The sequence below is a fragment of the Sminthopsis crassicaudata genome, chromosome 2 (assembly GCF_048593235.1).
Source record: "Sminthopsis crassicaudata isolate SCR6 chromosome 2, ASM4859323v1, whole genome shotgun sequence".
In the NCBI taxonomy this organism is placed as follows: domain Eukaryota; kingdom Metazoa; phylum Chordata; class Mammalia; order Dasyuromorphia; family Dasyuridae; genus Sminthopsis; species Sminthopsis crassicaudata.
The window spans coordinates 533055011-533075414 of record NC_133618.1 but is presented as its reverse complement, the minus strand read 5'-3'; the positions used below and the strand labels follow the sequence as shown (position 1 = coordinate 533075414).

Below are 20404 nucleotides of genomic sequence, written 5' to 3'. Positions count from 1 at the left end.
ATAATTAGCTCAAAGAAAAAGCTTATACTGTGATTGTACTGCAAAAAAAGTAGCTACAGAACATTTGCTCACAAATCTGTAGGACACTTTCACAAATATACATAGTGACATTAGGAAGAATGGGAATATCACACAGAGCACAGAAGAAGAGAAATATATAAGTAGGAATCTTACAGGGTCCTGTGGGATTTTCTCTTGTCATGATGTCCTCATGATGGGTATAGATTCCATACGAGGCAGGTCACTTAGCTGGGCTGTCAAGGTTTACTTTTTTTTAACTGTTGTCTTGCTGTCAATTGAGTATCTCTTAAATACTTCTACTGTATAGTGCCATGGTATAGTGTTAGACTATATAAATATGTTTTTGGTTTTTTTTAATATTGTTTTGATCAACTGGAGTCCATTGAAATAAGCTTACTACATTTGACAGAAAATTTGAGTTAGCTTTTGGACTAATGGTCAAAGTATCATTCTTTAGAGATTGTGCTAGATATTTTCTATTATCTCTGCATCAAATATGCTGTATTGGAAAGTATGCCAGACTTGAGATTCAGTATATATGGATTTGCATATAAATGATGTCACTTACTGGAAAATTTGGCATTATCAGTGGAACTGTTTGAGTTTCTATTTCCTCATATACTGAACCCTAAGGTTTCTTCAAATTCTAAGACTTATTGATTTTGGAAAATAGGAGCGTAAATTTCATGAAGTTAGAGAACAAGATGGAGCCATGGGTCCAAGGTTCAAATCCTACCTTTGATCTTGCCAATGAGATCTATACAAGTCACTTAATTTTTGTTTCTTCATTTCTTCATCTGTAAAACGAGCAGAGTAGGTTAGATGCCATCTGAGATCCACTGCAGCTTTAAATCTATAATCCTATGATGTGAGATTTTGTTTTGTTTTGTTTTGGGTTCACTGTCAATTCTATTTCATTTCTATTTTGTGAACTCCTTACACTCCTATGTCAAAAGTTCTTTTTGTATTACTGAGAGACAGTTTTTAGGATTTAAATATTGACCTCTATATCCATTGATTTGAAAGTGATTGATTTTATTCTCCTTTAGAAAAGATTTTTACTGCTCAAGAAATGAAAATGAATGATAGTGTTAAAACATTGTTTCTTGAGAGCAAAGTTTTTACAAATGTAGATCACTGAACTTTTGCAAAAAGATAAAAATGTCTGCTTCATAAAAATCACTTTTACCATCTCATGAGAATCCAGGAGGGCAATTTTCATTATCAATCCAGATGCACAGTCTTATTCTGAGTATGTCTATATATATTTTTTAACATTCATGGTCTGGAGTGTTACTTATGGATTCTAACAATACCTCTGCCTAGCTCATATGAGTTTCTAGGTAACATCTGGCTAACCATTGTTTCTGAGATTATCTGATACCTGATTGTATTCACAGTTTCCTTTCCACATTTTGAGGTAACTTCTGATGACATTATCATGGTAGACTAGGTTTTTATGGAAACCTTATTTAAATTTTCCTTAAAGAAAGGTTTGTATGGGAATATGAATTATATCGAGAATCTCCTTTGAGTTTATTGCAAGGCAGGTTGCTAAATGAGAATCTTCATTTCAAAAAGCTCTTTAGGAAGCTCACTTAGAATTTTCCCTATTTGATGACCTTAGATTCTTGTTGTACAATTAAATCATGGATTAAATTATCCATTTCCCCTTCCCCTCCATTTAGCAAGCATTTCTTTAGGAACCTAATGTATGCAAACCAGTGTGTTAGGTCCTGACAACGTTTAGATAAAACACAATTACTCTTTCATGGAGCTTATCATTAGGTGTGAGGAGGACAATAATATACAACTATATAAAATAATATTTAGGGACCTTGGCCATACCTGTGTGTAGCTTAAGTGGGTTTTGGAAAATTCTTTGGTATATATACCAGTTAATAACAACAACAACTCTCATCTTTCTTTAAATGTTACAATACTATATATTTTTTTCTTTCTGTTAATTCTCACTTCAAGTTCTAAGGAAAAGGGGATATTTTATGATTTCAGCATGAAGTAATAGAAATAAACAGATTTTCTCACTTCTCTGAGCCCTCAACTTAGTTTGGGGGGTGGGGGAAAGAAGCTTCTTTATTTTTTAGTATGAAATCCTGATCTCATAGGCTTAGACAAATATCAGTATCACTAAGGATATCATTACTAACAACAGCACATAATGCAAGGATTTAAATATCTTCTCTCTTAAACATATAATAAATGTATCCATAGCCTCTATGGAAGGAGCTATTCAGATTGGTCAAAGTATAACAAACAATATTATATTGCATGTTTTTACTTGAGTTTTCTAGTGTTATCACCTTAGGCCATCTCATTCTAAATGTACCCAATTTTATTGATTTCTGAAGCTAAGTAAGATCAGGTATGGCTAGTACTTGTGTAAGGTAAGTGTCCATTGATTATTTTAACAACCTCTTCTCCTCCCCACTTTTAAAAAGTAATTAAGTTTGCTAAATAAGAACATTTCTTGATTGAATCAATTAAATGCACTACATAAAGACAAAGTTTGTGCACTCCTCCAGTCAATCAGACATTTCAGTTAGGTGCCATAGAAAGTCTGTTTCAGTTATGTCAAGGAACCTATCATCTGTTGAGCAGCTTGTATAAACTACAAGCCATGTCAGAATTAGAGATTTTGAGGCTCAGGCAACAGAGAAAATAGGATTAAACTGTGGTAGAGAAGAGAGAGGCAATGGAGAACCACTGGCTCTACATTCATGTTGGAGCAGAAGTCCAGGGATGACACTATCAGTTGTGCTTACTTCTTCATGGAACTAGGGAAATTTCAAGAAAAGGATTTATCTTTCCCCAACTTCCACTCCTGAATCTTATCTTCTTAATGGACACTTGTCTATTAATAGATATTCTGATGCACTTTTATTCAAATATTTCTGGTAACCTGAATTTGCTAAACCACAAGAAGCCAGGAGTTAGCAATAGACAAACTTAAGCGTAAATTAAGAGAGAGCCTCAAATCTCTGTTTAAATGTCAAGAATTTTCCTTACCAGAGTCTTGGAGCAACTGTGTTTGTATTCCCAAGTTTTCATTTTATATAAACTTACCTAGTAAGAAGCAGAGGGGGAAACCACATGCATTGAGGGTCCAATACATTGCTGCTAGGTTTAAAGTGAACAAATCATTGTGCCCAGGGTGTTATACTTGGATAAGAAACTGCCTGGGGATTTTGGATGTTATAAAGAATTTTCCCCCCTTTGAGAAGCAGTTGACTTAATGAATAGAATGCTATATTTGGAGCCAAGAAGAGCTGAGTAGCTGAGTTCACCCCACACCCCCATTCCTTATGTACACTGATGTGAAGCTGAGTAAATCATTTAACCTTTCTGGGCAGCTAAAAATAGAACATGAAGGAAGTACAGGATCTACATCATTAGAAGGAGTTGTTTCATCTTGGAATTCACTGTATCAATAAAATCACAGATTCAGTTTCTGTCCCTATCTCCAGTGCATTGTGCATTTAGGTATTTAACTAATTTTTATTGATCTTTTGTTTCCCTGATCTGGGAAAACCAATCTTGTTTAGTTTTATTTATTTAGGATCAAAGGAAACATGTATTTACTGTGAAATGATTGGAGTGGTTTTAAATTCTCCTTCCAGCAAGCCATTTTGTCTGGTTGGGACAATTGATTGGAAGGTGATAAGTAGCCTAATTTGTGGCTAGTCATAAGCACCTTGTCTAGAATCATTTGATTGGTATTTATTTTCAAGTTAAACTATTTCTGTAGTCTAGGGCTAAATATCAAGCTAAGTTATACTTGATGAAATTTCCTTCTTTTCTGACCTATAGATTATTATCTTGCATCTTGCATCAACAATCAAATATGTTTTTTGCTAACATAATAAAATTTCTTTTAGGTAAAGAATGAATAGGACTAGAGAATAGCAATTTGCACTATGAGCTCAGAGGGTAATAATTATAGTCTTGGATTTCCGGTCTTTTTTTTTCTTTTTTTCTCTCTGACTCATTCCTAGTGAAATAACAGATACTATAAGGACTGGTACAGATTGGTAGGGTAAGAAGGGTATAGATACATGAAAACCATCTTAGGTAGTATAATTGGCATTATAACCCTAGAAAGATCTCCAAAGGCAGTCCTTATTCCTTTTTTAAAAAATAATGAAATTCTAATGCCAGATGAAAAGTGTGTGTGTGTGTGTGTGTGTGTGTGTGTGTGTGTGTGTGTGTGGGAAGCTATTGAGGCAATTAGAAATATAAAATCTTTAAGAGCCAAATATTGTAAATTTCTTAGACTAAAACACATGGAAATACATAAACAAAATATTTTTAAAAGCTTTCAAATGTTACAAATGAATTAAAACAACTTAAGACCAGCTAAAACAATTAGAGGGTCCTGTGAACAAAACTGAAAACTATCTTAGCATTCTCTAATAAGGCTGAAAGTAAAATGAAATTCTAAAAATACAGAAAGCTTCCTATGCTAACTGAATACTACTGTAAACAACAATAATAATTTTGCAATGTTAGAATTAAAAGGAAATTAAAAAATTGGAAACATGGAACAGGGAAACGCAGAACATGATAAAACAAAACAAAGTATAAAACCATTTAAAAAAAAAACCTTTAATTCAGAGAAGCATTAATTATTGAAATCAGCCTAATATAAAAGTCTATTTAGGATTAAATCAAGGCCTGAGTCGGGGTGAAAAAGTTTGGCAATTTTGGAAATCAAAGAGCTTGTAGAATCAAAGCTAATTCATTTGGTTTCCAGGGCAAGAAGGAATGCATCCAAACTTCAGGATGATCAATCTATACTTGGGTCCTCATTCTATAGGGTTCAAGTTTCTATAGCCCCAACTACAAAATTTGCCCTGTCAAAAGGAACTTGGATAAAACATATTGGGTGAGTTAATTCCAAAGACCTTATCTTTCTTTCTCTTGGTAACTTTCATACAGATTCTCCAATCTTCTCTTATCTTAATAGTCTTTGTGATCCTTCCCACTGCCCCCAGCTGACAATTTAGTCACCAATTAACTCCTAAATATGGGTTCATTCTTGTTCCCAGAAATTGAGACCAATCCTGGACCTATCCAGGAGAAATTCTATTAGTGACTCAAGAGACCAGACAAGAACATTAACAGACATCTGGTCCACCTCCTTCATTGAAAACAGGAAAAGTAGGATCAAAGTGCTACAACCAAGGTTGGTTAGGCCAGAGCTAATATTGACCCCTGATATCTTGACTTGTAATCAGATCTCTTTTCTTTGTTTGCCTTATTAAAAATTAGGAAAGCTTTTTGAAGAATGAACTGCAATGGTTCAGTTCTTTAAAAGAAAAATGAATGGATGCTCTCTTTCTGTCCCATTTCCTTCTCAAATAGGCCCATGAAAAGCAAAGGTGCATTCAAATTTGGAATCATTGTTTTCAAAATTATGCACTATATTATCCAAATATTTTGAAGCCCTACTAAGTTTTAGAAAAGTATAATTTGAGTCTGTTCTTCTGCTTCCTTTTTTATGTTAAGAACAGCCCTGAAAGGAAACAAAAGACATGAAAGAAGAGCCTGAGAAGGTTATTTAAAATAGGTTTCTGATTATTGCCTCTTTGTCTTATACATAACTTGTTTTCACAGAATTGCCTGCCTGTTATCTCCCTCATTAGACAGGAAGTTCCTTGAGGGCAGAAACCATCCTTTGCCTTTCTTTGATCCACATTGTTTAATATAGTGCCTGGGACATAGTAATTTCTTAATATATACTTCTGGACTGACTATCATGGACCCTTTTGGCAACCTGGTAAAGTCCACAGATCCCTTTATATAACATTATTTTTAAATATATAAAATGAAGTTCACAAAGTTACAAAGGAAAGCAATTGTGGGAAAATACGATTATCATTTTTTTTTAAAATTCCTATTCCCAGTTAAGAGATCCTGGAGAAAGAAAAAAGGACTAATTTCTTTTGAATTACAGATGGTATGGGGTATATGATGTGTGATCTTATATAGCCTAACAAGTTTCAAACTCTCTCCTTTTGTGACTATTTAGCTAGGGTTACCTTCTCTCCCTTAAGCTATTTTCCTGGGTCATTAACCAGAGGTTGATATGTAGACTTTGTGACAGAAATAAACCACGGAATGAGTGTCTAAAGTTAGCAAGAAGTGGAAAGTAGGTTTTTATTGTGCCTTGTCAAATGAAAAGGGTAGTGAAAGGTGAAACTGCTAAAAAGCACGTGCTATCTGTGTAGTTTAACTCCTTACCAGATAACACAGTTTTCAGGCTCTTAAAAGTCTAGGGGGAAGGTGGTGCCAAAGATAATTGGCCATTAACATCACTGGAGGGAATAAAGAAGAGAGAGGGAGACTTTGAAGCCAGTAGATATCCAAGGTTATTGGATGGACATCCAGTAAATCATTTTGAAGATCCAGAGCTGAAAAGGACCTTAGAAGCCAGTGTAGTCTAACCCATTCATTTTACAGGTGAGGAAATTTAGATGTAGAGAGTTTAAATAATTGTTTAAGGTCATCAAGCAAGTAGTAAGAGACAACTTCAGCGGTCTAGGCAGAATGTTGTATTTGGAGTCCTATAGAAACAGATGGGAAGATGGGGCAGGGAGAGGGGTGAAGGGTAAAGGAAATAAGGCCATGTATATACTATAGAAAAGAAAAAGCATTAGCCAGAAACTTTGGGTTGACAATGTATCTGCTCCTGGAACCACCAGTGACCTCTTTTTATAATAGTGATATGTTAATCTTATTCCCTCTTTCTTTTAATGAAGGTCCAAACCTAGGGGCAAAAAGTTATAGAACAGCAGACCTAGAGTTAGAAGTGATTTTTGAGGGTCCGTGATCCACATTCTCTAGTAGGTTCAGTACTTGCCAGATATTATACATGTAATAAGCACCCCAAATAGAATTTGAATCTAGATTTTTTTTTAATTTCAGAGACATTTTCTTACAAATGGGTCTCTTGACTTACCACTCAGTCTCAGGTTGAAACTTCTTGCTCTGCCCCGTTAGAGTAAAAATTCCTTCATCCCATCCTGACATCTATTTCAGTTTTTCCCTTGTTCATTCCTTCTTTCCGCGTAATCTTCCTAATATGCTGGTTTGAACTGGTCACTTTCTTGCTCAAGAACCATCAATAGTTTTCTGTTACCTATAAAATAAGACATAGCTACTTAGTATAGCATGTATATACCTTCATGTTGTGCCTCCTAAATACATTTCTACCAGGACAATCTTTTTGCTGACATATAATGAAGTTAAATCTTCAAGAGGATCTCTTCTGCTTTCCCTTGCACTGGCTTTCTTCTTTCCTACTTTCCAGCTTTCCAGGCTTAATATAGCCAAGCAGCCTCTTCTACTAATATTGTTTCCTTTCTCATTCATCCATTCTTTCATTCTTGCTATCATTTTTCCTAAAAGGCAACTAGATCCTGTTCCAGTTTATCTCATTCTGATCTTAACTAACAGGGATAGCACCTTTCCTCACAGATTTCACTTGGTTTATGTGTGTGTGTGTGTGTGTGTGTGTGTGTGTGTGTGTGTGTTTGTATGTACATATATATTATCTGAAAACCAAATATATTTACATTATTCTACTATGGACTTTATTAGTAATGGGGCTTTTTTTTTTCTGAGGCAATTGAGGTTAAGTGACTTGCCCAAGGTCACACAGCTAGGAAGTGTCTGAGGTCACATTTGAACTCAGGTCCTCCTGACTTCAGTAATGACAATTTGAAAGATTTGGAGAATTTTTATTTTGCTTTGGCCAGTTTGTTATAATTGCATAGTAAATAGAAGGCTGGTCAAGGAGTTGGAAAATCTGGTTTCTAGTTCTACATCTGATAAACATACTGGCTCTGTGGCCATCAGTAGCATACAGTACTCTAATGCTATAAATTATGATTCAGTTGCCAATTTGTAACTGAGAAGGAAGTTTCCATACAGGGTATTCTGCATAAAGAGGAAATCAAAAGAAAAAACAAAATCCTTAATAGCATTTCTTTTATAGTAAATCTAGCTTATAGAACTAACTGCTAACTCACAGTATGACCCTGCTCTGAGTGAACCACATTACTTCTCAAGATTCCGTTTCCTCACGTATAAAATGACTGGGCTAGACAAGGCAGTTTCTCCTCCGACTTCAGGATTCCATAAAGCAGCAGTGACTCACAAAGCCAGGGCTAGAAGAACATTTGAGATAGATAACCTTCTTGCTGCCATGGTTATTGGATTCTTTGGTACCCAGATTCATACTTTGCTATCTCGAATTTATAGCATAGGGGCCAACTCTCACATCTGCTTACTGACTTTTTAACTTAAGTGTGGCAATTATGAGCGGAAATCCAGACAACATGAGATATAGACTCATTGTGCAGTATCTCTAGGAGCCTTGTTTGAGTCCTCAGTGAAACATATGCCTACTCACATGATCCCAAAGCATCCATTTCCAAGCCACCTGGGTTCAGGCAGGGCTCAACAGTTGTACCCAGGATGCTGGTGAAACAGTAGAGCCAGTACTGCAGAACAATCAAAAGAAAAAATGCTACCTTAGGGCCTGGTTAGATCTTGAGTTTGATACCAGTTATACACACAGGACTGTAGGAATCCAGACAGGGTTGTCAGGGAGAACAATGTGAGCGCAATGACGGCATCCACTTTCACTGGAAAGAAAGCCAGATTTTTACTAGATGCTTTTCTCCCCCTTATGCCTGATATCATCCTAATGATGTGTATGTAAAACACATTAAGGGAAATTCTCTCACAATTTCCTTTTTTGTAATAAAGGTTTCATTAGAGCAGCAGCACAGGCCTCTAGTTATTCACAGAACATCTGCTTAATAAGTTCATGTTTCTGTTCTGCAGTAACTGCCAGCAGTGGAACTTAGTATCTCTCCATACTTCTAACCAACGGAGCAGGAGGATGTTAGATGTAATTTAAGGGGGATTTGCTTTCTAAGTTGCTTTTGCCACTGGGAGATGCAAAGGGGAGATTTGGGGGGGAGGGAAATAGAAAGGAATGAGATCTGTAATATCTTTAGAATAATGAATGAATGAATTTACCAACAGAAGCACTTGTCTTCTCCCTGTTGCTCATCAATTTTTCTGGTTAACTTTGCTTGAATCTTTGTCTCGTTCCTCATGGCCAATTGGAGAACTTATTTATTAGAATGTACCCTCAACACATATCCTTTTACTTCAAAAAGAATTCAAGGTCCTTGAGACAAATATTATTTCATTTTTATTTTTGTATTCAGCGTTTATTATAGTACCTTCTATAGAGAAGGGCATTAATAAATTGTAATTTAATTAATCAGCCTATGTTTATTAAATACCTTCTATGGGCAGGGTATTATATTTGACATTTAAGGTGAAAAAGACAAAGACTTTGTCTTAAAGGAACTCACAGTCAAATGGGGGAATACAACTTGAGCCTAAATAGATATTATATATGATAGATTGAGATGAAGACAAAGGAGAGTTAGGGAGAAAAAAAGGATTTAAGATAAAATTTAAAAGGGAGAAATTATTTCCAGTTAAGATGATAACAGAGTTATTTAGGAAAGAGAATCTGACTTTGACCCAGAAGGAAAAGAAGGATTTTAAATTGTGGAGAAGTAGGAAGAATGTGGTCAAAGGATGATATGAATGGATGGAGACAAGACAGGGCAGGGTAAAATTTAATTATAGCTACTGATATAATTTATCTGGAATATAAAGTACATTAAGGAAGAATAATGTGAAAAAAAACTGGAAATGTAGATAGGAGGCATAGTGTGAAAGTATATAAATACTATATTAAGTAGATGTGTTTTATCTTGGTAAGAAGTAGCTATTGGTGGTTCTTAAATAAGAATCACTTGATCAAACCTGTGATTAGGAAGATTATTTTGCAAGAATGGATTGAACAGGGGAGAAACTGAAATGAGGAAGGCAAGTTAGGTTGGTCTTGCATTCATCCAAATGAAAAGTGATAGATGAATGAAATAAGGTTGTGGCAATGTGAAAGGAAAGGAGCACTTAGATGCAAGAGATATCTTAGAATGAGAAGAGATACCACTTGACAGTTGATTTGATATGGAAATGAAGGAAAGTGTAGAGTGAAGGATGATTTGGATTTCAAGAAGGTGAGATTCATGGTGTCATTAATAAAAATAGAGAAATTAATACATGGGCACCTTTGGTTTGGGATGTGTGTTGGGGTGATGATGAATATTAGATTTGAACAAATTGTGTTTGAAGTTCTGATAGAACATGAATTTGAAGTGCTGAGGTTGCACAGAAATTAAAGATCTGGAGTTTAGGGAAAAGACAGACTAAATAGATTTCTCTTGAGAATATGGTTATATTTATATTGGATATAATTCTATGAGAACTGTGTGTATCTCTACATTTACAGATTATTTACATAGAGGTGATAATTGAAGCTGTGGGAATAGTGTAGTTTAAGCCAAAAGAAAGAGTATAGTATAGAAACAGAAAAAATATTCCAAAGGCAGATCTTTGGGGGAACAACCATATTAGGAAAAGTAGCCAACAAAATAGAGAAAAGACAATTTCAGAATTAGCAAGAAAAGTCCTAAGAGCATGTGGCATTTCTGAGGGAAGTAGAGATGGAGAATAAGAGAGAGGATCCGGTGTTAACAGTGCCAAATGCAGCAGAAAGGTCAGGAGGGATGGGTACTAAGAGAAGGCTATTGAGTTTGATAAGGAGGTAGACACTGATGACTTTGAAGGGGAATGTTTTCAACAGACTAGCAGGCTTGAAAGCCTGATTCTAGGGGGTAAAGGAGCAAGTGAATGGTGAAGAAATGGAAACCATGAGAATTGTTTACTCATTTAGGAAATTTATCAATAAAGGAGAAAAGAGAATAACAGTTTGAGAGTGATGAGGTCAAGAGAATGTTATTTTGGGATAGAAGGAGATGTGAATATCCCATGAGCAGCCTGTAAGCTACTGTATGGAGGGCACTCGCTCAGGAATTAGAGGATCTGGGTTAAATCTTGGCTCGGATTCATTTTGCGTACGTGACCTTGGACAAATCATATAAAGGCCCCCTTTACCTCAGTCTTTTCATCTATAAAGCAAAAATGTTCTAGATAGAAGGGATTTTTAACTCTCAAGTGTGTGTGTGCGAGAGAGAGAAAGACAGAGAGAGAAACAAAATAAAACATATAGAATTACAAAGGAAACCAATTACAATGAAATTCACTTATCAAAATATTTATTTTTACGGTTATCCCAGGTTAAGAATTCCTGCTCTAAATGAACAAATATATAAGACAGCATTTATTAAGTATTTACCATATTCTCGACTTGGGAGATATAAATATAAAATCAAAAATACTCAAGGAATCATATTCCAATGAGGGTGAGTAAAGGCAAAAGAATGGTGCCTGGGGCCAGAGAAGACTAGACTTTTGTAGCACCTCCAGAATCAATGGCAGAATTGATTTGATTATGGTTCTAGACCTGGAGGGGGCATGTGAATGTCAAGAAAATGAGTGGGAAGTAGGAACAAAAGTGGACCAAGTGAGGCAGTCATCCATAAGATCAATGGGGGTGTAGTGGGGAGGGTAGAGTTCCAGAGGTGAAAGGGTTTAAAATCTCAATGGCATGATCTCTAAAGTGGGTGTTGAGGAGAAGGGCATGGTCTAATGTGGCTCCTTTAGGTCCCTTTTTTTTTTCTAGATCTATGATCCTATGATCACTCCAACTTCAATACATTTAAAATGCAGCTCACCACATTTTCCTTCCAGCCTCTTCCTCTTTCTGACTTCATCATGTCATTGCGTATTGTCCCATAACATTGTGGTCAACTTTGGCTCTTCCCCTGCCTCACTTTTCTTATGCATCCCATTATTAGTTTTTGTTCACTATAAGTCTCACACATATATTCCCTCTTTGTTCTCTCTACCTCATTGGCTCACTGAACTGTTACAATTATTCACATCTCCACTCTCATCCTCTTCTCTAATCTAGTCTTGTTGCTGTCAGAATGAGCTATTATTGTTATTATTATCTTTTTTTTTTTACTTATAGATTTTGTTGTGATTTTTCAGTGTCTTCTTTGTGCTTCTTGTAATTCAGATTGCTTTATATGCATTCAAAGACCTCTGTAGTCTGTCATTGCTCTATTTTTCTAGCCTCACTTCATATCATTTTCCTCAGCATTTCATTCAAATAGAATAGAGCACTGATCCCCAAGTCCTCGCTGTGTTTGCTTTTAGATCTCCCTGGGCATGAGAACAATTCAAGTTCTTCTACCCAGAATGCCCTCCCTCCCAACTTTAGTCCTTTATGTCTTCTTCATGGCTAGAGCTAGTCACAAACTTCTCCCTTCAGTGGTTCATTTGATCCTTTCTTTCCTGCAACGTAAAATTCAGACTCATTTACCTATGGACCAGTCAGATCTTTCCATTATCTGATACCATACTACTTCTCCAGACTTTTTAATGTTCTCTTCCATTTACTGCAGGCTCCAGTCATTTCCTACCTCCATGCCTTTGCACAGGGTCTTCTTGAAATTTGCCACCAGTGCTAAAGACTAGTTCTAATGCCAGCTCCTCTAGAAAAGCTTCTTAGATTCCCGAGGTTAGTACATAGACCTAGCTTTTTCAACAAAATTATAAGCTCTTTAAAAGTACAGATTTAAGCCTGTGTATTTTTATTCTCTCCACAGAACTATGCTAGATCAGGAACCACTAACATTTATATAGTATTTTTGAAGTTTGCAAAATAACCGTGTTCTGATTTGAACCTCATAATGTCCTGTGAGATAAATACCAGAGGACAAAATTATCATCGCCTCCTTTATAGATGAGGAAACTAATGCTGGAGCAAAGGAGAAAGAGAAAGGAACAAGCATTTATTAAGCACCTACTATATACCAGATGCCTTACAAATATTTTCTCTTTTTTATTAATTTTTATAATTATAACATTTTTTTGACAGTGCATATGCATAGGTATTTTTTTTACAACATTATCCCTTGTACTCCCTTTTGTTCCAAATTTTTCCCCTTCTTCCCTGCACCCCCTCCCCTAGATGGCAGGCATTCTCATACATATTAAATATCTTAAAATATCTTATAGTATATCCTAGGTACAATATATATGTGCAGAACTGAATTTTGTTGTTGCTGTTGTTGCAAAGGAAGAATTATATTCGGAAGGTAATCTGGGGAGAAAAACAAAAAAAAATGCTAACAGTTTACACTCATTTCCCAGTGTTCCTTTTCTGGATGTAGCTGATTCTGTCCATCATTGATCAGTTGGAATTGGATTAGCTCTTCTCTATGTCGAAGATATCCACTTTCATCAGAATACATCCTCATACAGTGTCATTGTTGAAGTGTATAATGATCTCCTAGTTCTGCTCGTTTCAAGCAGCATCAGTTGATTTAAGTCGCTCCAAGCCTCTCTGTATTCCTCCTGCTGGTCATTTCTTACAGAGCAATAATATTCCATAACCTTCGTATACCATAATTTACCCAACCTTTCTCCAATTGATGGACATCCATTCATCTTCCAGCGTCTAGCCACTATGAAAAGGGCTGCCACAAACATTTTGGCACATACAGGTCTCTTTCCCTTCTTTAGTATTTCCTTGGGATATAAGTCCAGTAGTAGCACTGCTGGGTCAAAGGGTATGCACATTTTGATAACTTTTTGGGCATAATTCCAGATTGCTCTCCAGAATGGCTGGATTCTTTCACAACTCCACCAACAATGCATCAGTGTCCCAGTTTTCCCACAGCCCCTCCAACATTCATCGTTATTAGTTCCTGTCATCTTAGGCAATCTGACAGGTGTGTAGTGGTGTCTCAGAGTTGTCTTAATTTGCATTTCTCTGATCAATAGTGATTTGGAACACTCTTTCATATGAATGAAAATAGTTTTAATTTCACCATCTGAAAATTGTCTATTCATATCCTTTGATCATTTATCAATTGGAGAATGGCTTAATTTCTTATAAATTAAAGTCAATTCTCTGTATATTTTGGAGATGAGGCCTTTATCAGAACCTTTAACTGTAAAAATGTTTTCCCAATTTGTTACTTCCCTTCTAATCTTGTTTTCATTAGTTTTGTTTGTGTAGAAACTTTTTAATTTGATGTAATTAAATTTTTCTATTTTGTGATCAATAATGGTCTCTAATTCTCCTTTGGACACAAATTCCTTCCTCCTCCACAAGTCCGAGAGGTAAACCATCCCATGTTCCTCCAATTTATTTATGATTTCATTCTTTATGCCTAAATCTGGGACCCATTTTGATCTTATCTTAGTATGTGGTGTTAAATGTGGGTCCATGCCTAGTTTCTGCCATAAATATTTTCTCGTTTGATTGTCACAGCAACCCTGGAAGGTAAATGCTGTAATTATCCCCATTTTACAGTTGAGAAATTGTAGCAGACATAATTAGTAAGTATCCAAAGTATCCAAAGCTGAACTTAAACTCAATTCTTTTTTATTCCAAGCCCAGTATTTCTGTTGTACCATGTAAATTCAATGATTGCATAGCTAGCAGTTATTACCATTTGAACACAAGATCCTTCTTGATTTGAAATCCAGGACTTTTAACTTATAATGTGCTATCTTTTAAAAGATTTTCACCAAACTGGTACAAATCTTGATTCTCCTTTTCACATTTTTTTCCTTCTTTCCCTGCCTCTCATTCTTAGTGTGTTATGTTTTGTCTACATATAGCTATGGGGTATCTGGGTGGAATAGTGAATAGAGCACTGGGCTGGTAATCAAGAAGACTCCTCTTCTTCAGTTCAAATCTGGCCTCAGATATCTATTAGCTGTCTCACCCTGGGCAAGTTATTTAACCCTATTTACCTCAGTTTCCTCATCTGTAAAATGAGCTTAAGAAGGAAATGGCAAACCCCTTCCAGTACCTCTGCCAAGAAAACCCCTATGTGAGGTCACTAAGAATTGGAGATGACTGAACATCAACAACACATACAACTAAATTTATTTTATATAGCATGAGCCTTTTTATACTTTGAGTGATTTAGAAGTTTAAGGCTATTGTCATCTATATTGTCAAGGTTATTGAGGTGTTTTTAATAAGCATTAACTGAATTGTATAATTTTATAGTGACTGATAGTGATAGTTAAGATTCCCCTCCCATTATTTGATTTGATGCTAGTATCTTTCCCATGTCAGGAGGATTCAAGAAATCTCTCCAGCACATAATATGGACCTACAAAACATATGGCAGGCTTCAGCCCACTACTACACTTCCCAAGATTAAAGTATACTCAGTAAATATTTAACTAAATAAAAACACAATAAACATAGATAATGATAATACATAGACAGCTAGGTAGTGCTGTGAATAGAGCACTGGGCTAGAAATCAGAAAGACTCATCTTCCTGAGGTCAAATCTGGCCTTAGATGCTTACTAGCTACGTGACACTGGGCAAGTCATTAAACCCTCTGTCTCAGTTTCCTCATCTGGAAAACAAGCTGGAGAAGGAAATGGCAAACTGCTCCAGTATCCTTGCTAAGAAAAGACCAAATAAGGTCACAGAGAGTCAGAGATGTCTGAAAAATGAGAGAATGATGATAGTATGTAGTACTCTAAGTCAGCCCATCGGGATCCTTTCGTACAGTTTAGTGGCCCTTTCCCATTTAAGTCTGACAGCACTGGTGTGGGACTATATTTAGTGAATTTATGGGAGAATCTGGATGAGTTCCCAGAGGGTGGATAGGACCAGATGGGTTCCCATCTGTAACCTTGAAAGGGATACATTCAGAGTATCTCATAGGGTCACTGGGAGCAATGGCATTTGACTGTCTGGTTCAAGGGCTACTTAACTGCCAGCTGTTTTTTCCTTAGCACCTTAAAGACTTAAAGTGAGGATTTGAGTTTGAATTCACTCCGATACTTGCAGTAGGATTCTGGTCAATTCTTTAAGGCTCATGGTAAGGGGTGAGGAAAGAGGCAGTAATTCTTTTACAACTTAAAAGTAAAGCAGTTTTTAGATTTTTTTTCTTATGGTATCAGGGTACAATGGAAAGAGGGCTGGACAATCTGTGTGATTTTGCACAAGTCATTTAACTTTACTAGACCTAAGTTCTTTCATCTATAAAATGACTGGGTTAGTTTAGATGATTCTGTAGGATTTCTTCTAACTCTGAATATCTCCCCCACAACTTCCATAGATAGATAGGTAGATACATACATACATACATAATAGATATAAATATAAATATAGATGTAGATACATAAATATAAAATATGAATCTTAAAATGTTATGTAATTGAAAATTACAAGAGTTTATGGTTTGGAGTCATAGATCATTTATTTATTATTAAGTAGCTCTCAGGATGCTAATGTGAACAAGTAAAACAAAATATCCTTAAGGAATTTACCTTCTAATGGGGGAAATAGTTTACACCAGGGAGTTGGAACAGGTTCCAAGAGGGCACCCAGTAGGGAGCAAGGAGGCTGGTGAATTCACATAGTCTGGAAAGGAAATTGAGCCACAAATTAATATGTGCAGTGCTGGGGCTCCATGAGAAGTGGCAGTCCAAGCTAGAGACTCACCAGCCCAGAGGCAGGGGTTTTTCACTAGTCCTGTAGAGGAGGTATGTAAAGCAATAATAATAGCAGGAGAAGAATATGAGTTTGGGTTTCAAAACCGGCTCTGCTCAATATTATTGCTGGTATTTTAGAGGCAGCTCAGAAGCTCAAGAGACAAATTAGAAGCTTTCTATCTTTCTAATTTGTCAGGAAAGGTTCCAGTATGGCGTTATAAGTAGATAATGAAATGTCACCTTCTTTTCTTTTTTTCTCATTTTAAATTTACCTCACACTAAGGCATGTCAAAGTTCAGTGACTGTGATTCAATTAAGGGGATTGACAGGTTTTCCCTTTAATAGTAGTCCGTGGTGCATTTGACCCATTCCCAATTCAAACTTCTGAAGAAATACATATTCTCACATTCTAGCAGTTATAAAAGTGGGGTAAAGAGGGGTAAGTGCTTTGTCAGCTCCCCTTCTCAAATCCTGCTCTCTGTGTTTTCTGAGAAAGGTCAAGTGGAGATTCAATTATATTGGTGTTCAGTCTGGATAATTCATGACTAGGTTCATTTGAGTTTTACTAAGCTTTGAATTCTGGAAACAAAGAAAAGTAAAACATACAAAACAATAGTCAATCTCACTCAACACTCATGGAGTATAATAATTATACATGTATAACTTCTGTTTGGTGACTTACAGACTGAGGGAGGAAGGTGAGGAGGGAAGAAGTAAGAAAATTTGGAACTCAAAACTCAAAAAATTGTGTCTTCTATATGTAAATGGGGAATACATAAAATAATGTTTGTTTTCTTTTAAAGAAGATGTAGTATAGCTTCACCTACTTGTATATTTTTTTCCCTCTAAAAGCCCCCAAGGTTGGGGAAGAGCTCTCTAGCTCTAAATTTATGATTCTCCTTCCTAAGATGTCAAAGGGTTGTGATTACCACTAATAGAAGGATTACTCTCAAATGAAATCAATAATCCTTGAATTACTAAAGAAAAATAATGACAATAATAGGTCACATTTCCCTGATTCTTTACAGGTTGCACAGTACTTTCCAAAGAGCATGGTCCAAAATAAATTGGAATGTTTATTTGGTCACATTATTACCTGAAGTAAGATCAACTATTATATATTATATGTAATATTACATTGTATACAATTGAATATTGACTATTGTATGAGACCAGCATTCTTTCCTTGACTAGTTGACCTTTTGATTTTATTTTAAGTCAGTGCCAGGGAGTCTAAAGAATAACAAACTTTCATTATAAAATGTTGTTATGGAAATTCTGGCTCTCTTCTGGACATGACTTTTGGCCTTATGGGTTGAAGTTAGACAGATAAAAGTCATTCAGGGACTAAAAATATGACTAGCTTTCCAGAGTTCTTCAGATATGTCACGATGGATGGAAAAAGCAATGAATTGGCTGCCTGGCAACTACAAGCATGCCCCGTTGAACATGAGGTCAGGATCTTGCAAGAGAATTGAGCTGGCCTAATAGGAACACACACACACACACACACACACACACACACACACACACACACACACTCACACATCACATAGAGAGATAAACAGACCTGGGTTTCTCTGATGTTACATATACTCAGTAATAGTTTTCAATAAGGAATTTTTTCAGGCATAAAGCAATTGTTTAATTTACTGAAAAAAAAATCACACATTTGAGTACATGAGATAATAAAAACACTTGAAAATTATAAAATGCTAAATAAATATGGGGCAATAGAAGTATTTCTCAAAATTTAGGGGCTTCTGGAATTAAGGGTGCCGTGTCAGGAAGAGAGATTTTTGTGGACTGCAATAGAAAGGGCATCCACATGTAATTTATCAATCAATATACAAATACATATTAAGCATCTCTTGTTTCCTTTTACTGGATCTGTAGTGGACACAAATTCAAAAGTAAGAAACTCTCTGCCCACAAGAAACTTATTGTATTCTACGAGGAGGGGAGGTTTTATATATCTATGTGTACCTATCTAATCACTAAGGAAATAGACATCTTTTTTCTATCTGTACGTATATATGTATGTATGTGGAAACACAAACTCACACACATATGACTATTTGGGATAAGACTTTAACAACAGGAGAATCAAGGACAGGCCCTGTGCAGTGAGTGCCGATCCTTTCACCTTGAAGTACATTAGAGATTCTGAGAGGCAGAGAACAACATTCCTGGCGTGATGGACTATAGACAGTGCAGAGATATAGGGCAGGGGAAGAGACAGAGAGGAGGGAAAGGGAGGATGTGTCATCAGCCTGGAAAGATACTCTGGAGCCACACTGAGAGGACTTGAAATGATAAACTGAAGAGTTAGTGTTTGATCCTAGAAGAGGACATAGAATCACCTTTCCACTCTCAGCCCCCCCTCCCCCCATACTAGTTGTGTGGTTTTTTGACCATGGAATTACAGTGCCATATTAGAGAGAGAAAAACACACACACAAACCAAACAAGAAACATTTATTAAGCATCTACTATGTGCTAGGAATTTTGTCTTTATAACTATTTTATAAATTATTTATATATATTTAGTATGTATGTAAACATACAATATTTATATAATAAGACTTTATACATATTTTATTTTATCCTCACAACAGCCCCGATAGATAGAATAGATACTGTTGTTATCGCCATTTTATAGATGAAGATATTGAGGCAAACAGAGGTTAAGTGACACACTTAGGATCACAAAAGGAGAAAACGTCTGAGGCTGGATTTGAGCTGGGAGGACAGTTAACTGCTTCAGAAAGATAAGGATTTTTTTTTAATTTTTTAAGTGCTCCAAGAGAGATGATGCATTTCAGATAAAGGGCATAGAATCATTACCTGATATCAGTGCGAGAAAACTCTCCAGAAGATAGGCAGCTTGGTATCTTCCTTAGACCTTAGAAAGTTGCCCAGGACCCCTCCAGGCTGGCACACTTGCCCCGGCTCATATTGCCAACATTGTCAGCAGTGAGAATTGTATCCAGATCATTCTGGCACTCAGGCCAGCTCTAAATATTCTACTAAGGCGCTCTCCAAGCTAAAATTCTTGAAGCTGCTGTGCTAATCCCTTTCCTCTTGTGGAAATAAAATGGAGAGTTATTGATTAAGACTTGAGAAATGCTATCTGTGATGGTTTGTCACTTCTCAGTGATACTGTTGTTAGAAGCTTTCTTGCTGCCCTCTTACCCAAACTTGTCCCAGAACAGTTATTTAAGACTACTTTCTGAAGCTCTGCCATTTTCACTTCAGCAGTTCAAGTCTACATTCTAGGGTATGAAATTGATTTGGGATGGTGTAGACCCTACATTCCAATGAAATGACTCCTGAGACCACTCCCATAAGGCAATCTGCTGCTGTGAAAATTATAGTTAAAAAAATGACAATTAGAAGAACTAGGTTCAATCCCAAATAAGTCCTACTTGTATAACTTTGGTTAAGTCTCTTCCCAGGGCCTCAGTTTCCTGATATGTAAATCAAAGATAATTGGATTAAGTGATTTCCAAAGGCCTTTGTGGCTAGATACACAATGGATAGTGCACTGCTTTTAGAATCAAGAAAACCCATTCATTTTCCTAAATTCAAAGGTGATCTCAGACATTTCCTGGCTGTGTGATCCTGAGCAATCACTGAACATTGTTTGCCTCAGTTTCCTCATGTGTAAAATGAGTTGGAGAAAGAAATGGCAAACATCCCCAGTATCCTTGCCAAGAAAATCTCAAATGGACTCATAAAGGGTTGGACCCAACTAAAATGATTTAACAACAAGGTCCCTCCTAACTGAGAATTCTAGAACCATGATTCTAATATACATATGG

At 36.2% G+C, this 20404-nt stretch overlaps 1 protein-coding gene across 1 annotated transcript in view; it reads left to right on the top strand.

The window, feature by feature from the left end:
* THSD4 (thrombospondin type 1 domain containing 4) overlaps positions 1-20404 on the top strand; it is a 934909-nt gene that overhangs the window by 366423 nt on the left and 548082 nt on the right. The window lies entirely within an intron of this gene.